The sequence below is a fragment of the Lactuca serriola genome, chromosome 3 (genome assembly GCF_051521515.1).
Source record: "Lactuca serriola cultivar US96UC23 chromosome 3, Lser_US96UC23_V15, whole genome shotgun sequence".
Lineage (NCBI taxonomy): Eukaryota > Viridiplantae > Streptophyta > Magnoliopsida > Asterales > Asteraceae > Lactuca > Lactuca serriola.
The window spans coordinates 284,733,615-284,751,451 of NC_136410.1; positions in this window are offsets into that span (position 1 = coordinate 284,733,615).

Sequence of the window (17,837 nt, forward strand, 5' to 3'; positions counted from 1 at the left end):
GTGCTATTTGCATTCTCCACTTCAGTAATGATTACGAAATCCCTCTTCATAATTTGAAATTGTGAGAAATGGCAAAGGGTCTAAACATTTGAGACTTATTGCTATAAGTTCTAAAATTGTTAAGACACATATGTGAGCTATCTAAGGATAGGTGTATGATTTTGAGAAGCCTAGATAAAGTCTTGTCGAAGCATCTCATATTAGAAATTGGAACTTTATTAAGAAAGTCAATAAGTATTGATTTATTGGTCGGATAATAATTATTATGCTAGTGCGAGCATAATTATTATGGAAACTGTTGAAAGTTAGCAATGTTAATTATAGAAAACAAGAGTTTCAATTTGCAAAGATGCAGGGTTTGAAAAGTTGTTTTGCTATAATTAAGGGAGAGGAATTCATACTTCATTTCAAAATCTAAAAGCTTATATTGAGTTTTTAATCAAATTTAGTCAAATATATACGAATGTATGTTGGAATGGTTCAACATAAAGAAATTATATATACGGAAAGGATAATTGTGTTCTCAAAATTTGATTATGAATATGACATCCCTGTTCATAATTCAAATTATGAGAGCATGGCAAATAGAAATATTATAGCAAAAGACTGATCAAGTATCATGTCTTTATCTTAGACATTATGAATCGTGTCCCATATGCTTCGGATATAGGATCGATTGCATATGTTATACTATTCTCGTGTTCTAATTTTCCAAATGCCTAGGGCATTGAGAGGGAAAAAGGACAAGAACCAGATATGACTAAAGTAGTTAATAACTATTAAGGACAATCTAGGGTTCGCCAAGGATTGGTCGCTTGTAGTTGGAAGTATAAAATGGATGGACCATATCAACATATTCTGAAAAGAGGCAACTCTTGTTCATAAGTGATAGTCAAAATGGGAATATGGAAATGTTTCCATATGTGGAAGTTATTCTTTAAATCTGTGTAAGATTAGGTAACTTAATGAAAGAAGGATATTCAAAGGAATCTACTTTGAATTTAAGACTTCACTTCCTTGGAATTGTTTTGTTAACAATCTCCAGTGGAAAGTTTTGTAATATCGTTGGTCAAGTCTTTATGACTTTTGGTACGATGACATTACCAAGGCTGTATTACATGATAGTTTAGCAGTGACAAGAATCTGGAATTCTTACACTTTCAAAAATGATTTGGAATTGTGAAATGAGCATCATTGAAATGTTTTTCAACTGATCTATTTCACAAAGTCAGGACCATAGACAAACATAGTGTGCATGCTTGGAACATGGCATAACTATTATTTAATTCAAGTATTAAGTTAATAAATAGAAACGTTATACAATGAATAATGAGTAATCAATATGGAAGTAAATGTTTTGAGGCCATATAGGATTATTATTATTCTTATGTTTCACTTTGCATGTTTTGACTTCCCAAATAACTAGGATATTCAAACCATCCCCAGTCGATCATACTTTGGAAGTAGGTATTGAGGCAAGACTGTCATGAATGGGTCTGTAGAGTTGTTTTAGTCATAGCACAAGTTTGCTACAGTGTTCATGAGTACTTCTGGGATAAGATTCGAGTATTGGATTCAACCAACGCTTATCTGAATCACTTCATGGATTTTATCACGATTGATTGTGAGACGATAATGTTTTATATTCTTGAAATTGAGACCTATGAGTTGTAGTTGCGAGTCAGTTACACATTGACATATGTAAACGCACCAGTAACTTGGATGTTATAAAACATATTATTGTTTGTAATTTGATGAGTAAGTACAAGCAAGCACATGGGTCGAATTTTATCCATTCATTTTACCCCATTTATATAAAAGCGATATTTTTGGGCCCCTAGATGAATTAGTGATGACACCTCTAAGTGCTTGGCTAAGCCTGGACTGATTTGATTTGTTAAATTAGTAAGTCGTCATAAATCGTAAATCGAGAAAAAAAAGATGGACAGAGAGAATGATTAAAATCCATGGCTCAATCTATATGATATCTAGAATAGAGGAATATATGATCCCTTATCTAATGGATACGTCATTGACTAGCTCAGAGTTCGATAGCGGCTTTTAAGAGCTACAATTGCTAGTCGAGTTGTGGAGTCGTACTTGCAATAATAGTTATTAGACTTATCGAAGTGGGAGACTGTTGGATTAAGTGTCTATGCCAATACTAGTTGTAGGCTTGATGCTTTGGAAACAATATTACATGTATAATTAGAGAAAGCATAGATCCAAAGCATTTAGGGTTGTATGTGCACCATAGGATGTTGTATTATACTAAAACCCATTGGTGATATCAGAGCCTATGATTGTTTTCCACTATACTTGATGTTTTATTGGTTTTCAAAGCAAACAAAATCGAATTTTCTGCATTCCGGATAGTGAACTCGCCGAGTCCACTCAGAAAAGGTCAAAATCAACAAGTCCAGTACATGTACTCGCCGAGTTGGTTCTCTAGTGGGCAGGTTTTTGAGTTTTTTTTTGGATTAGAATCATTACGATAAAATGTTTTAGTTCATAAAATCTGATTTTTTTATATGGTAATGATTATTCTCATCCAAATAAAAGATAATTGTCAAAGTTTCATGATTTGTATTAGTTTATGTGTTTAGGCTAATTTCTTGAAACTTGTTTGATATGAATTATTTTAATTTATGAGTTTAATTAGATCATTGACAAATTGTTTGATTTTGTTAGTTACAATTTTTTGTCTAAATGTTTTTGATGAAATCCATAACTTGTGCTCAAGTTATGGAAAGTGAAAAGTCTCATTTTTAAATGTCATCAAAAATTGGTTATTGCCTGCAAATTGGAATTTGTAAAGTTTCACTTTTGAATACTTTAGTTCCAAACCCTAGAGTTGTAAAATTTTAAAATTCAACCCTTATACTTTATTATATTATTATAGGTTTAAGTAATATATATATATATATATATATATATATATATATATATATATATATATATATATATATATATATATATATATATATATATATATATATATATGTAATCTCAGTCTTCCCATTAGTAGACCTCATTCACAAAGCCGGTCTATAAGGGGCTATAAGGTTACTGCCTATAAAATGGCAATTTGATGGGTGTCCACTCTCACCTACCGCTTCCTTGACTGTTGGAGGGTCGTTATCCGAATAGGTTTGACAGGACATTTTAATTATCATTAAAAGTATAATGAAATACTAAGTAACTAAACACTTATAAATTCCCAATATTAGTTACTTAGGAAAATGCGAATTTGTAACTAAACCCTTGATATTGCAATTTGCAACTTGTTAAGTCGTTAGTGGAGCATGTCTGGTTAACCGACACACAAATTTGGGACTGACAGTGCGTGCCAAAGGGTAGCTTGATGTTAATCATAGATCAATGGAGCCTGTGTGGTAAACTGACACGTTGATTAGGTGGTTGTAACGTTGAGTGTACCAAGCTAATTTGCATGGTTATTCACACCTTTTTTTTATCCTCGACATCCCAGTCACAAACTTGAAGGGCACAATCAAGATTTAAACATGCCATTGAAAAATTCAATGAATCTCAAAGGAGTTAGGAGTTTCAATCCATTTAAAACTTAATAATCAATTTCGTTTTTCAAGGTGGAATTTGGTAAATCGACATTTACCTACCTTCGAATATTTTACAATAGGATTACAGGATCCTTCTTTTGAGTTGTAAAATATTGTGTTGGGTCCTAGCATTAATATTTCATTTGGGTGTTTTATTAATGACTTAAATCAACTACCTTCAATTTCTCCCATTGTAGATGTCTAGTTCAGACAACTATGGTCTTCCCAAATCTTTTGGAACAAGCTTTCCTCTTGAAGATGATATCCCACATGGCGATCAAGGTGAAAGATTAATCCCTTTGTCGTGCATTAGTGGAAATGGATATCATAATTCACTTCCTCTACCTCCTCCAATAATTCCCCTAACCTACAAGTCCAAAGACTTGGAAAGTTTGAGATGACTCAAGCCCAATTGGATAACAAACACAAGGATGGAAAGTCTATGTGTGCACATGTCTTGGATATGAAGTCACATATTGACAGGCTGGGAATTTTAGGTGTCGTGTTCCTAAGGAAGTTGGCTATTGAACGGGTTCTTTAGTCACTTCCTGAGTAATATAGTGAGTTCATTAAGGACTACTATGTGACAGAGCACGACATGACCCTTATTGATCTTACCTCTTTGCTTGTTGCTGCTGAATCAACAATGATTTGGAACACTAGAAAAGGAAATTTGATTGGAAGATATAATTCTCAAAATTCCAAGGACAATGACAATGGTAACATTGGAAGTCCAAAAAAGTTTTCTCTTCCCAATGGAAAGGGATCGGCCATAGTCAACCCGGTTGACCAAATGGTAAAGAGAAAGTCCAAGTCTGTGATTGTCTCACGTGCCAATGCAAAAGAAGCCATTTGTTTCTACGGCCATTTGAAGGGACATCGGAAGCAAAGCTTCCCTCACTACCTGAAAGATCTGAGGTAAGGTAGAATCAAAAAGTTTAACTCTGTTTCAGGTAGATCTACTGTCTGACTCTATTAAGTCCTAATTGTTGATTCTTGATACATGATGTGACTAGGTTGCATTTTGATGTTTTGTAGGATCATGCAAAAATGAAGGAAGCTTAAAGGAGGAGTATGATGAATCTGGTCGCGAAGATAGATTTCAATCGCATGGTTCGACGATCGGATTTTTCAGTTGTCGCTTAAGAGTTATGATAGATTGTTTAGAAATTTGCAATAACATAGTTTTTCATTTGTAATTGCATTGTGAGGAAAAAATTTCCCACATTTTACAAATAAATAAAAATTTTGTTTCATTTTCTTATATCTCCTTGCAATGGCGTTTGTGAAAATTTATGCTTTTATGTTTCTATGTTAGCAATATGAATTTGATTCTTTCGTTTGTGGTAGTGTCAAGAATTTGCCAAATAAGGAAAGATTCTCATCACCAAAGTTTCAGTTGGATAGAAACTTGGAATCATGGAACTTGTATTGTGTGATGAATCATAATTTTCATGTTTTGTAAATTAAGACCAACTCCTTGTTCACATGTATATGTGAGTCAAGTGAAGGACCAGGGGATCGGGTACACTAGGTGTGTGTTGGTCAGGTCCACCACAAAGAACGATAAGACTATTCGTCATGATTTACTAAAGTTTAGTAAATATGGTTATACTTAAAAGTTTATGTATAATTTTGAACATTGCAAAAATTTCAATGTGAAGCAGAACGAATAAGAAGAATCAAATTTGGTAGAAAGATAGAAGTTTCTCCAATATGTAATCAATGAAAACTATCACTGACCGATCCAGCATCGGTCTACACATGCGGTTCATGAGGTCCATCAACGCGGCAGGAGCATTGGTGAGCCCAAACGGCATCACCACGAACTCATAATGGCCATAACGCGTCCGAAACGCGGTCTTCTGTACAGCCTCCCCTCTGACCCTCATCTGATGATAACCCGAACGTAAATCGATCATGGAGAACCAAGATGCTCCCTACAACTGATCAAAGAGGTCGTCAATCCTCAGAAGTGGGTAACAGTTCTTCACCATTACCTTATTCAGCTCCCGGTAATCTATACACATCCGATGCGACCCGTCCTTCTTCTTCACGAATAGGATCAGGGCTCCCTAGGGTGAACTGCTTGGTCGGATAAATCCCTTGTCTAGCAGCTCCTCCAGCTGCATAGACAACTCCTGCATCTCAGGAGGAGCCAACCGATAGGGTGCCTTGGCTATCGGAGCCGCACTAGGAACTAGGTCGATCCTGAACTCTAGTTGACACTCTGGAGGTATTCTAGGAAGCTCCTCCGGGAACACATTAGCGTAGTCTCGCACCACTGGAACCTCGCTCACCGTTGTCTTACCCACATCCCGGGTGTCCATAACATATGTGACATATCCTGCACAACCCTGCTGAAGGTAGCGCCTAGCTCTCGCTGCTAAACATATTGTGGTTCCACGCTGTGGCCTCTCACCGTGGACCACCAACTCTCCCCCACTGGGGGTCCTGATCCTCACTAACTACTGCACAATCTATCACTGCCCCATTAGGGCTGAACCAATCCATGCCTATAATCACCTTGTTCCCCCGCAAAGGGATTGGAACCAGATCCACCAAGTAGCGCTCCTCAAATAACCTTAGGACACAATCCCTGAATACTGCTGATGCTCGCACCGATCGATCATCGGCAATATCTACCTCTAAGGGGCAATCCAACATGCCCGAAGACTCAGTGAACCTCTTGCTAAGCGCAAGGGAAACAAATGATCGGGTGGAACCCGAGTCAAACAACACCTGAACAGGAGTACCGTTCACATGGAACGATCCTAGTGTAGATACACAGAGCACAGATCAATATCATAACATCTTAAAATAAGATAGGAGGAAAGAATCATATCCGTCACCACATCAGGTGTGGCGCGTGCCTCCTATATAGTCAGCTGAAATGCCTGGCTCCTCACCACTGGAGCCTCCGCCTTGCCATGCCGTCCATCAATATTCCGTAGGGTAGCTGGAGCTGGCGCCTTCACTGGCGTTGATGCTGTCAACTGCGGGCAACTGGCCTTCTTGTGGCCCCTCTGGTTTCAGTGGAAACACAGCAACTCCGATGATTGAATCATAGGTGCAGGGGCAGTCCAATCCCTGCTTAAATGCCCCGTCTTGTCGCACTTATAGCAGCCCGACGATCCCAGTCTACATGCCCCCTCATGAGGCCTGCCGCATTTCCTGCAGCGGCTTGGTCCTGACTGGCCTTTTGGCCTACCATCTGATCCCTTGGGCTTCTTCCCCGAAGCCCCTCCTGTCTGCCCCTCCTCTGTCTTCCTCTTCCGGATGTGCTCCAGATCTATCTCCCTCTCCCTCGCCCTGGCAATCATAGAGTCCAAGGAAGGGCAAGCTGAAAAACCGGCATGCTCTCGAATATCATCTCGGAGCATGTCATGGTAGCGGGTCCTCCTCGTGTCCTCATCACCCGCATACTGGGGCACCAACAATGCCCTCTCCCGGAACTTGGCGGTGATCTCCGCCATAGTCTCTGTTGTCTGCCTCATATCCAAGAACTCCATGGCCAGCTGCTGCAGCTCAACAGCCGGTACAAACTCTGCCCTAAACCTGGTCGCGAAGTCCGACCAAGTCGTAGCCTCAACAGCCGAGGCTCCCAATGAGTCGCCCACGGACTCCCACCAATCCCTAGCTCGATCTCGTAAACATCCTGTTGCAAGCCTCACCTTCGACCCCTCAGGGCAGAAGCTAATCATCTGTGCAGACTCAATGTTTGCAATCCATCGTCTGACAGCTATGGGGTCCTTCACCCCGTGAAAATCCGATGCACCACTGCCCCGAAAGTCCTTGAAGGACAGTGTGCGAGATCCCGACTGGCCAGATGCCATTTCGCTCCTGAATGCCCGGAGGCGATCCTCCACCAGCTCCAATATCCCTTCCTTGATCGATCCGAAGATAATGGGGGTCGACTCAAGGATGCCTCTGGTGATCTCTGACGCGATGAACTCGCATAGCCCCTCATCTACTGGCTCGGAACCTAGTACCGAACCCGATCCCTCTCCCGTACTGCCAACTGCTGGCCTCGAGTGTAGTACCACCATTCTGAAATACATATATAATAACTGTTAGCGGTACTGATACCTCTGGAGGGATCACACATACTACAAGTTCCCTGGTCTTATCTTGGCCTTCCTCGGTTCGGGTACGGATCCTCTGCTTTCAGTAGTACGGGCCCATACAACCTTCCAAATCTATCCGTACCTTCTCCAAGGACTGCCTTGACTCCACCAGATCCCTTTAACTACTACTGATCACTGCTACACTCATCCTAGGCTTTCCCTTGGGAAACCCTGACTCCACCCTATCCGGTCCTCAGTTGCTGAAGGCCTCCTTGTAATGCTAATTAGCCATTAACTGAGTACCATCACATGTAATGAGGATCGGATAATCCTTCGAGTAAAAGTCTCGTCCCTACAACGGTTAGACTCAAACGAGAGCTGCGCAGTAGGGTCAAATCCAACACTCTGAGATTATTCAACCCTGATCACATGTGATGTGACGTATTCACCTAATGACTAACTCCCATCACTCAAAGTCCCATGAAGCACAAAGCAAGCAGCATTCAGAAAAAAGGAAAGAATCTCAAGCAAATCTGTCCTCATAGAGAGAATTTGAACTAGCATACAATGCTAAACTCATACTATCATGCATAACCTAAACAGGCTATCCTACTGCTGTCTACTCAATTCTAGCATGTAATTTTCATACACTGAAGCACATAAAGAAGGCACATAAGGCATCACTCCTAGATCCTTAGTCCTATTCTAGCATGCTGTTCTACTGAAACTGATAAACATAACATAAACTTGTATGGGTGCTTTGGGGAATACTTACTTGAGCTCGGCCGGTCGCGTATATCACACACTTTATTCATTCTTAAAACCCTTTTCTTAGCCATTTAGAAAACATTTTCTTTTTTCAAAATCTTTTAATCCCTCGATTTGAGTTCAAACACCCCCGAAGGTGTGTCCGAATCCCTACCCAAGCGAAAAAGTCAAAGTCAAAGTCAACTTCCAGCTGACCCAAGTCCCCGAGTTAGCTCGCCAACTCGTCGAGTCCCTGTCCATTGGAATAATCTTAATCCCGTCTCTACTCGTCGAGTTTGGCATCGACTCGACGAGTTTTCCTTCTAAACTGATGTCCAACGTCCTTCATCCTACTCGCCGAGTTGTATGAACAACTCGTCGAGTTCATCTTCATCTGATGAACACTTTATGATGTGACTTGTCGAGTTGTATGAACAACTCGTCGAGTCTGTTCTTGATCTAAGAAGGTTTCCTTGAACTCGCCGAGTCAAGGCATTGACTCGCCGAGTTCCTTCCAAGATGAGTTCAGCTTCCAACTCATCGAGTCCACCCAGGACTCACTACTCTACTCGGCATAAACGAAAAGAGGGAAAACTCGGGGACTCGCGACTCGACTTGCCGAGTCATATGAACGACTCGCCGAGTCGCCCACATGCAAATACTATACACGCGATTCTGCTTGAATGCAGCTCATGCCATTCATAGATCTGGGTTTCTAGGGCGTGATTAACATGTAAAGTTTCCAACTTTACGTGTAAACAAACACCCATGAGGGTTTTAGGGCTCAAAATGCACCAAAAGAGTTTATTTAGGGCTTTTATGCAATATGGCTCCATAAAGGCAATGGATCTAAGCTCCTGGAGCTCAATCTCACCTAGATCTAGAGGCTAACAACTTATTACAACCCACAAAGCACAAACAAGCATGGGGAAAGGCTCAAGAAGGACTTCCATGGAGCTAAAGGTTCTATAAGCATGAAAACAGAGGGAAACTAAGTTATACCTCCAGGAAATCACTGAGATAACCCAAATATGCCTGGCCTCCTTCTTCTCTTCTTGATCGACACTCCTTCCCTCAACAAATCTGCAAGAAACACCCCAAACAGCTTCAACTCACAAGGAACAAGGCTTGAACGAAGTATAGAGCGCTGAGGGTGAATGGGGGCGAGCTTGGGGGCGCATAAGAGAGTTTAAATAGGGTGAAAACCCTTCAAATTTTGGGTTTCATCAGACAGTGGGGAATCGCCGAGTCCATAATATGAACTCGCCGAGTCGCCGACTTAAACGTGTTCTGGATCCCGTCCCTACTCGGCGAGTCGAGCCTCCAACTCGCCGAGTCCAAGACTAAAAATGTGAAATACTTAGATAAATTTTATGTACTAGGAACCAGGTGCTACAACTCACATCACTAAAATCTTATTAATTCACCAGCTTAATTGATGATCAACTCTTTCAAATAACTTGTATTCTCAGGAGACTATTAGACAGGTGCTCGTGCTGGGACTTCAGTAGATGGATCATTATAGCTTCAAGTCTTGTTTTGTTATTTGTTTATGACTTCTATGTTTTGTGAACACACACATTGTAAACACTTTCTTTCTAAATGAAATGGTTGTTCATTACTTGCTTACCATATACATATCTCTTGATACTTGACATGACGTCCTCCACCTCCGAACGTTTCCGCCATTCCGGTTTGGGGTGTGACATTATTCGATAGCAAATACAAGTATGGAAAGTATGTGTGTGCATATGTCTTAGATATGATGTCACATATTGACAGGCTTAGATTTTTGGGTGTCGTTTTCCTAAGGAAGTTAGCTATTAAAGGGGTTCTTTAGTTACTTCACGAGTCATATAGTGAGTTCATTAAGGACTAGTATGTGACAGACCACAACATGACCCTTAATGATCTTACATATTTGCTTGTTGGTGTTGAATCAGCAATGATTTGGCACACTGGAAAAGAAAATTTGATTGGAAGAACTACTTCTCAAACTTCCATGGACATTGACATTGGTAACATTGGAAGTCTAGAAATGTTTTTTCTTCCCAATGGAAAGGGATCTGCCATAGTCAATCCAGTTGACCAAATAGTAAAGGAAAAGTGTAATATCCAAATTTTTCAGGCATATTACTGTGTATGTTAATATTGAGGTTGAAGGAGAGACTCGACGAGTTTAGGGTCCAACTCGCCGAGTCGAGTTGAGTTGCTCGCATGGATTTAATGAGTGGACTCGACGAGTCAGAGGAGGGAATCGCCAAGTAGGTGCTGGGCAGAAAACCCTAATTTCCCGGGTTTGGGGCCTATTTAAGGACACTTATAGCGTCCATTTCATCTTGTCAGTTAATCTACACCCCTGAAAACAAACCCAAATTGCAATTTGAGCTAGAGAGTGAGAGAGAAGCTCATATTGTGGTTCTTGTGCATCATTTGAGGAAGAGGATAAGGTTATGAAGCAAGGAGCTGGAGGTGAGGTTTTTGGATCTAGTGATTTCCTGTCCAAAGGCTCCTGTGGAAAGTATGAACTCTTCACCTTTCTCCTTATTTTGGATAGATCTCACATCTATGGACTTTTAGGGCTTTTTGCCATCTTTTGTTGGGTTTTTGAGTAGCATGGTTATCAAAGATTCTGGACCTCAGATCTGGACCTTGTGAGGTCCTTAGAGTCTAGGTGTCCTAGGTTTATTCATCCATATGAGGGTTTTTGGGCTTCATCTTTCATCAAGGGCCTGAATTAGCATTTTGGAGAAATAACATCATCCATAAATGTAAAGATCGAAGCTTTACGTGCTTATTGAGCCTTGAGATAACAGATCTAGTGTTTGTGTTGGGCTAAAGTTATATTTTGTATTGCGTCTTTTGGGCTCGTAGATTAGCCTTGTACTCTCCGGTTTGGGCCTGTCCAACCGAGAGCCTTTTATGTATTGTATATAAGTTATCGCTTGCATGCATATTAGGTTAAGATTCAAGATTTCTGTTTTGGCGTTCCAGAGTTTACGTATTTGCTCTCTTGTAATCTTCTAATCCTTTACAGTTGATGTTCTTAATCGAGCTCTTCTAAGGATTTTATTTAATCATTCGACACGTTTGATTCAAGCTGTTTGTTCTTAATATTGCGTTCTTCCTTGTTATTTATATTGTGTTCTTGCTGTTTCACATACACACACTTGTTCAAGATCTAATCGATCTTTATAGATTAAAAGGTATTGTGTTTTAAATCTCATCAATTGGTATCAGAGCAGGAGGCTGTGTAATCGATACACTTCTTTTCTGTGAAAAAGATTTTCATTAGGGTTTTCCGCAATCATCGATATTTATTGAGCCGTCATCTTAATTGACGTATCTTAGTATTTATTGTTTTGCCCTAATCTGCTTTATTACAAGTCTGATCTTTGAACAGGTTATTACGATCGTTATGGACGCAACGCAATCAAACCCTATTAATATTTCCAACAGTATTGGTTCGACGACAAAGATTCCAATCTTATACACCCATGACTATGAAGTATGGGCACATCATTTTGAAGATTACGTGATTGGATCGGAGGACAATGGTTTTCTCATATGGGAAGCCATTATCAATGGACCATTTTCTCATTCAGCGACATCCAGAGTTATCAAGACGCAAAAAGAATACAACGATTTGCTCAAAGACGTGACGAATCTTGCACAGGATGAGAAAGATAAATTCCAGTGCAACATTAAGGCACTGAGGTTGATCAGATTCGCCCTTCAGTCTGACACATTCAGACTAGTCAGCTCATGCACTACGGCGAAGGAAGTGTGGGATAGACTTCGCGAACTGTATTCAACAGACGAAGATCTTGAACACTCCATCCAAACCTTGCTTCTATCTGAGTTTGGAGAATTCAGGCAAGGGGCCGAAGAAACCGTGACCCAGACGTTTGATCGCTTCAATCATCTTCTCAGCAAGATGATCAAACACGACATTGAAAGGAAGCTCATCGAACAAAAGGTTACTTTCTTGAACGGACTGAGATCGGAATGGAGAGCAGTAGTTTCCACAGTCAAAGCCCATGAACAGTTTAAATCATACTCTTTGGCGAAACTGGTGGGTATTCTAAAGTCCCAAGAGAAGATTGTAGTTCAAGAGAAGAACGTGGTGTCTAGTCTTGGTTCGTTGGCCCTCCTATCTAAAAGTAAAGCTGTGATGGAGGATGAAGAGCTCAACTTGGATGAATATGACCTCACATCTGAGGATTATGCCATGATGGTATCCAATCCTAAGAGGTTCATAAAGAAGAAGTTCCCCACCAACAAAAACCGAAACTGGCAGGGGAGTTATAGCTCTGAAAAGACAAACAATGAACCGAAGGCTGAGGAGTCCAAGAAGGAACCGAAGGCAGATGGCGATTCCGGAGTAAGCTGTTTTTACTGTGGTGGCAAGAACCACTATGCTAAGGACTGTGTTCTTAAAAAGATGGCTGAAAAGGATGACGGAAAGGATGAGGAAGCCGTACTGCAGAAGAGGTTGGATGAGTTGAAGAAGAAAAAGTCTACCGCTAACCCTTCTATTAATGCTCTTATTGTGCAGGGTTCGGTTAATAATGATGAGTTCGGTAGCACCGAAGTTTGGTCTACTGACTCAGAAGACGAAGAAGTGAGGAAGCCTACTCATGGAAAGGCTTACATGGCTAAGGAGGAAAGCAGTGGTGGAAAATGCTTCATGGTGTCAAGCGCATCTCAAATGAGGGGATACAACACCGATGGAGGAAGCAATGGACCGAAAGTGCAGGAAGATATGTGCTTCACTGCCAAACCACTCAGCCAACAGTTCAATGAGCTTGATGAACTGATAAAGAAGGTACAATCTGTTTTTATTTCATCTAAAGTACCATTATCCTCATATGAGAAAGAACTAAAAAGCGTTAACACAAGAATTTCTCATTTAGATAGTAGCTTAACTCAAACTAGAGTCACCAATTCTAACCTGACTGATCAATTAAGCAGGGTGGCGTCGAAGAGTGAGGAGCGGCGTATGTGGATTGAGTTAAAAGAATCGGAATTAATTAAAGTCAAAGACGAAAACATTTATTTGCAGAGAGACAATTTGAAATTGTTAAAACAGCGAAATGTCTTTTGTTTAATAGCTAAACGTTTATATTCCAATATTACTCAGCTGCACTTAGACTGTGAGATAGGCAAAAAGATCCACCGTATGATTTTACCATTCCTTGAATTTAAGGAGGATGAAATCGATGCCGAAGCCTACAATTGTGAGAGTGTTATTTCGTCTGATGATGTCAACCCAACTTATCAAATTGGACTGGACAAAATTGAGTGCTTCATTAAATCCAAAGACCATAAGGACATGCTCAAAAATCTGTTGGACGAAAATGATAGACTTAAACTGAGAACCGAAACCATACAAAAGTTTGACTCTCTAAATGCCAAAGTAAGCTCAGAAAATAAAATTGATGTTGAAAATGCATCTGAGCTTAACGAGGACGAAAACATGAGTGAAATTTCTGTAGAGGATACGGTTGACTGCTCAGAATTTGTGAAAAGCGAAACTGAAAACCACAAAAATCTTATTTCTGAAAATTCTGTGGAATTCGCAAGATTGTCCCAACAAAAGTCCCCGAAATTGGTAGAAAAGGCTGTTGTCTATCAAAAGGTCAGAACCACTCCGAATCAGGTATACAAAGTGACTGGAGTAACCGAACATCAGACAGCTGAACTCACGGCTATTGTTAACGAAGACAATGCTGATGGCTGTGATGAGTTCTTCTGGGAAGCTCCTATTGACAATGGAAACGAAACCGTTGGCCTATCTGAAAGAACCTCCTGGATGAAGAAAGGGAGATACATACCTGAACCCTTGAACAAGCCTGATAATTTCAGTGAACCAGGCACAAGTGGTACAAAAGACACTCCTCAAGAGGTTGATCATTCAGCAACAGAAGACATTCCTTCAACGCCAACAGCTCGAAGTGAAACTTCATCAGATACTCCTTCCACTTCCTCAGGGCAAACTGAGTCTTCGCCAAACATTCCCTCTGCACCCTCAGCTCAAGGAAAAACTTCTAAAGATCAAAAGGAACCAGCCAAGATGACATCAAAAGCGAAAGCGAACGTTCATCATCAACCTAAACAGATAAGGGATAAAAAGATAGAAAGGAACCTAAGATACAGGAAAAACCTTTCTGAAAGGAAACAATTCTGGCACTCCCAGAATGCATACTATTCACACAAAGAGAAGAATCTGAAGTATGAAAATAATCCCGTAAGAAAGCATGATGATTCTAACAACCGAAAGCCAAGGTTCGGTTCGCAAGAAGATACCAACCGAAAGCCAAGGTTCGGTTCGCATGAAAATACCAACCGAAAGCAAAGGTTCGGTTCTGAAAAGGATTTCAACCGAAACCAAAGGTTCGGTTCCAAGAACAACTCCAACCGAACTCAGAGGTTCGGTTCTGAAGTCAGAAGAGAACATGACTTAAAGGTTAAACCCACCAACGATCAAAAGCAAAAGGGTCACCTAGAGTCATCAGCAAGAAAGACACCTCCATCCCCATCTAGATTCTCTCGTTCTAACTCTTCTCGTCATTCTACTCCCACTCATTCATCTTCATCTCGCTCTAACGCTAATCCCACTCTTCCTCAAAAACCTTATTCGTCAGCTGAACAGAAGGGAAAGCAAAAGGTCGATGAATCCAAGCCTGAGCCCAAAGGAAACCAACCTAATCCTAACAAAATAAAAGTTTTCACCATTAAAAAGAAAGATGAAACAACTTTAATTAAAAGAACATATCTTGTCGATATCTCTCTAACTATTCCTGTTCCCATGAAAACCTCACATGGACCCAAGAAACTTTGGGTTCCTAAATCTGCTTAATTTTTGCAGGTTATAAGTGACGAGCAGTTTGACGAAGAATGGTACATCGACAGTGGCTGCTCGCGTCACATGACAGGAAGGAAGGAGGAACTCAGGGAATACAGATCTCTTGCAAATGGTGGCAACGTTAAGTTTGGAAATAACTCTTACGGCACCATAAAGGGATATGGGATGATAACGAATGGTGATTTTACCATAAGAAAGGTGGCTTATGTGGAAGGACTTCAACACAACCTCATCAGTGTATCTCAGCTTGTTGGAGGTACAGGTCTTAAAGTTTCATTCGATGATGAAGGCTCTGAAATCATAGAGAAAACAACTAAGAAAGTGATTCTGAAGTCAGAGCGAAAGGGTGAAATGTTTCCACTGAACATGAAACCCATCAAAGGAAACCCAGCAATCTATCTACTATCAAAAGCTCAATCCGACGAAAGCTGGTTGTGGCACAGAAGACTCTCTCATCTCAACTTCAAAGACATCAACCGACTTGTCACTGGAGGTCATGTTAGGGGTCTTCCATTGCTCAAGTTCGACAGAGAACATTTGTGTGCTGCATGCGAAATGGGAAAGCAGAGTCGTCAAAGTCACCCATCTATAATCAACACAAAAGTTGTTGAACCACTCGAATTGCTTCATATCGATTTGTGTGGTCCTTCATCTATAGAAAGCATCGGTGGTAGCAAGTATATTCTTGTTATCGTTGATGACTTTTCACGATTTACATGGGTGTTCTTTCTAAAGCTCAAATCTGAAGCGACTCAAAAGCTGAAAGTGTTTATCAAGCAAATTGAAGTCCAGCTCAAAAAGGTCGTTCGCAACATCAGGAGCGACAATGGTCTCGAATTCAAGAACAAGGAGTTTGAAGAGTTTCTTGCAGAAAAGGGAATTAGCCATAATTTCTCAGCTCCCTACACACCACAGCAGAACGGAATAGTCGAAAGACGAAACCGATCTCTGTGTGAAGCTGCCCGAACTATGTTAAGTTTCGCTTCCTTACCTCTATATTTTTGGGCTGATGCTATTTCTGCTGCTTGTTATACACAGAACAGATCCTATCTCAACAAGCGATTCACGCTCACACCATATGAGATACTAAACAACAGGAAACCCAATGTAAAATTTTTCCACGTTTTTGGCTCAAGGTGTTTCATCTTTAACTCTAAAGAACACCGCAACAAGTTTGATGTCAAAGCCGACGAAGGAATCTTTCTAGGTTACTCACTCACGTCAAAGGCGTACAGGGTCTTAAACAAACGATCAAGAAGGATTGAAGAAACATACTATGTGACCTTCGACGATAGCTATGTCAAGAAGCTCCAGGCCATAGATGACACTGCCAGGGAAATCTTTCCTCAAACTGGTCAAGTCACAATCTCAATCGCCAATATGTACGAAAATTTTCTGGATCTCTTTGATGAACCGGAAAAAGCTTCTCTCTCAGAAGCAGGGGCAGCCGACAACAAAATAGATCATATGAAGAAGATTGTCGAAGATGCTGCAAGAAGAATGCATGAAGGAGAATCGCCCACTGATGAATTTCCAACCAACAATGCTTCAGTCGAGGGGGAGCCAAATTCTCTTGTCGAGGGGGAGCCTAGCTCACAAGTCCAGGGGGAGCCAAGCTCTACTACTTCAACCGAAGGTCCTTCATCACCCGAAGGTGCTTCTCCAACCGAAGGTGCCCCTCCAAACGAAGGTGCTTCAATGCCTGAAACTCCAGCACCACAAGACACCCCTGAAACTCATGTTTCTCAAGACTCATCAATTGAGGGGGAGCATGATGATATGACGCTTGATTTCGATAGCCAATCTGAGCCTGAAGAGATGATCAACGCTGAACTAGATCCATCCTTTGATCCGAATTACCCTCCTCTTACAAAATGGACCAGAGATCATCCCATCTCTCAAGTAGTTGGTGATGTATCTGACAAGGTTCTGACCCGATCTCAACTGAAGGCAAAACAGACATCCTTATTCTCAAAAGTTGAATTTTGTATGTTTAACTCATTCGTATCAAAAGTTGAACCGAAGACAGTGAACACTGCCCTCGATCACTCTGATTGGGTTCAAGCGATGCAAGACGAACTAAATGAGTTTGAAAGGAACAAAGTCTGGCGCCTCATTCCAACTCCTCCGGATGCTTCAGTTGTTGGTCTCAAATGGGTTTTTAGAAACAAAATGGACAAGGAAGGTAATGTCATAAGAAACAAGGCTCGCCTGGTTGTCAAAGGATACTGTCAGGAGGAAGGGATAGATTACGAAGAAACGTTCGCTCCAGTAGCAAGGCTAGAATCGGTTAGAATATTTTTGGCCTATGCTGCTCACAAAAACTTTGAGGTTTTCCAAATGGACGTCAAGTGCGCATTTCTCAATGGAGAACTTGAAGAAACGGTGTATGTGGAGCAACCTCCTGGGTTCGTGAACGAAAAGTATCCACATCATTGCTACATTCTGGATAAAGCCGTGTACGACCTTAAACAAGCTCCGAGAGCCTGGTATGAAACGCTTACAAAATTTTTAAAGATGTCCAAATTCAAACAAGGTTCGGTTGACCCTACCTTCATTCACAAAAAGGAAGGTAAC